The sequence below is a fragment of the Galeopterus variegatus genome, unplaced genomic scaffold (assembly GCF_000696425.1).
Source record: "Galeopterus variegatus unplaced genomic scaffold, G_variegatus-3.0.2 Scaffold406, whole genome shotgun sequence".
Lineage (NCBI taxonomy): Eukaryota > Metazoa > Chordata > Mammalia > Dermoptera > Cynocephalidae > Galeopterus > Galeopterus variegatus.
The window spans coordinates 518443-521585 of NW_007726517.1; positions in this window are offsets into that span (position 1 = coordinate 518443).

A 3143-nucleotide genomic window follows, 5' to 3' on the forward strand; every position below is an offset into this window, starting at 1 on the left:
ACCCTGTACCAATGGTTCTCAAATCTGGCTGTATACTGGAATCACCAGGGAAGCTTTAAAAAATCGTCAGGCCTGGGTCTCATCCCTGATTTGATTGTGGTATGGCCCAGGCATCAGGGTCTTTCAATCTCTCCAAGTGATTCTAAGGTATGGCCAAGGTGGAGAAGCTCTTTCTCCAGGTGATCTCGTCTACACCTACAGTTCTAGCCACCTGAAGGCAACGTTTCCCAAATCTCCATTCCTGGTTTGTTCCTCTTACCCTGAGCTTTGGACTTGTCTGTTGGTTATCTTCACCCTCTAGAAGTTCAAAGTCAAATGACCAAACTGAACTTTTTGCTTCCTCCTCAACTTGGACTTTCTTGCGTAATCTCAAACCCAAGATGTTTATGTGCTTGTAAATAGCGAATAAAAACACTCTGTACCCACTGAGCTGACCACATCAAACACTTTCATTCTTGACTCCCTCCCTTCACTTCCCACACTGCATCAATCACCAAAGCTCCCTTAAATCCATTTCATCATTTCCTCCACCCCCTCTTTTTAGCCTTTATTCCTCTTTCCTTCTATCCTGTACAGGAGTAACTGGCTCCCTGCAATTCATGCCCTACGTGCTTCCATAGTTACCTTTCCAGAACACAGATCTAATAATGCAACTACCCCCTTGCTCAAACTCTTCAAAGGCTGCCATTTGTCTACAGAATAGAGATCAAATTCTCCCTATGGCTTAAAGACTTTTCATGATCTTATTTTAGCGTGCTTTTTCTTACTCAAGTCCTTTTATTCCTCCAAAGGCACAGGGTTCTAAACGTTCTAAGTTACTGCAAGTCTCAAACACAGCATGGTCTTTCATGAGCTAATAATGTTAAGAAAAATTATCCAAAATTTGGAAATAAGATTACTTAATAACTAATAAAAAGGTGACTCCCTGTTCTTTCAATGTCATACTGGAGTCAAATAAGTGTATCTGTGTTTTCTGATGGAGAGCAGTGCTGTCCCACAGAGCCACAGAAGCTTTTAAATTTTCTAGTAGCCACATTAAAAAAGAAGCCTGGCCAGTTAGCTTAGCTGGTTAGAGCTCAGTGTTACAACACCGTTCAAGGGTTTGGATCCCTGTACCAGCCAGCCACCAAAAAAAAAAAAAAAGCTATAGTGATTAAAACAGTGTAACGTTGGTAACAAGAGAGACAAAAAAGAAGTAAAAAGAAACTGGAGAGATTGATGTTAGTAATGCATGTTATTTTACCTAATATATCCAAAATATTATCATTTTAATATGTAAACAAATTATTAATCAGATATTTTAGATTCTTTTTTTCATCCTAAGTCTTTGAAATACAGTATTTTATACTTACGGTGCATCTTTGGAAGCTACATTTTCATAAGAAGCGCTTCATCTGTATTAAGATTTCATAAAATTTACAGTTGGAAAAAAAGATAGAGTCGCATAGCCCAGTTGTTATAACATACCTATAAGTTTTCCAGTAACTGCATTGAGTAGCAAAAATCATTTTCCTTTAATATTTGTATCCACATCGACAAAACTAGCAGCTTTTTTTAGAATTGTTTTGACTTTGAAGCAAAAGATGTCAGTTTCAAAACCATGTATGTCCAAGTAAATTCACTAATTTCTGTCAACTTAGTATTACTAATGTTGAATTCAAATGGAGCGTTGTATGACTTCAGAAGCAATTCTAAATGTATCAATATAAATGAAGCTTTCTTCATTTTTATTCAGTTCTTATAGTTTTTGCAGCCAATTTACATAATGCTGTCTATTAATTAAAATCTTCTGAATATTTGATTCACATTAGAAAAATGTATAAACATATTATTACTGATTTGTGTCATAAAAAGTTTCAGTTTCAACATCAATTCTTGTACCTCTCTAGCTAAGTCACAAATAAGCATTTCCTTTCCTTGGAGTTGCAAATTTACCTTGTTCATATGCAATGTGATATCCATGAAAAAACACACATATCAAATTACCACTTTTTTTCTTCTATTACTGAATATTTGGCAAGCATTCCTTTTGTTTTAAGAAAATCTTGAATTGGAGTTAACAGCACAGTAAAACTTCGTAAAACTCTTTGTGGCTCAACCAAGGAGTATTGGCAATGAACACAAGATTAAATTTATTGTCTTCCATTTCTTTCAACAGTTCCATAAACTTGTGATGAGTCACAGCATTTGCACGTATATGCTGAACAATTTTAACAACGGTGTCTATGATGCTTTTCGTAGAGTCTGTTGCAGAGAACTGAGCCCAAATATTTTCAGTATATATCATACAGTGATATGAAGTCACAAGAAAAACAGTCTCTTGTTTTAAAATTCCAACAGATCTGCAATTTTGACCTAACATAGCTGGAGCACCATCCATTGTGACTTTTTTTTTTCGTATCTAACTGAAGTTCTTTTTTGACAAACATAAAAGATTAAAAAATATCTATGCTATAAGTTTTTAAGGTTATGAGTTGGCATTTATTTATAAATATGGGAGTTCTTGGATCAAAATATACCCAAAGTATTGTAGGCAGTGTCATATATCACATGAATCATCTAAAACTAAAGAAAAGTATTTGCAATTTTTCAAATTTTGTTACATCAACTAATCTTGGATACTGGACTTGTATTCTACAGGCAGTTACTTTGTGGTTTAGTTGAAGATTTTTTTGTAAAATATCTTTCTCAGTGCTTTCCTTATATTTTAAAACAAAATTTTCATAATTAAAATAATTTCTTTTACTATCACCATCTCAAACTGTTTTTCTTTTTTTTGTGCAAAAATCCAAGCCGGTATAAAGAGGACCATGATTTAATCATTTGAATATGATCAAAAATATTTATATATATATACATGTATACAGTGCTGTTGTTGTTGTTTGATTTTGTTTTAGTTTTTGTTTTTTTTTGTGGCTGGCCAGTACAGGGACAAATAATATATTTAAAAGCAAAAATTAAACGACATGGAACCAAGAAGGCAGCAGGGACCCGACTGGTTTTATGCAGTAGGACGTTCATCTTAGCTAGGACATCATTGCATTACTGTTAAAACGAAGAGCAGTGTCCTTAACAAGCAGACTTCTGGGCCGGCCCGGTGGCGCACTGGATAGTGCGCTGCTTGGGAAGCGCGGCGGCGCTCC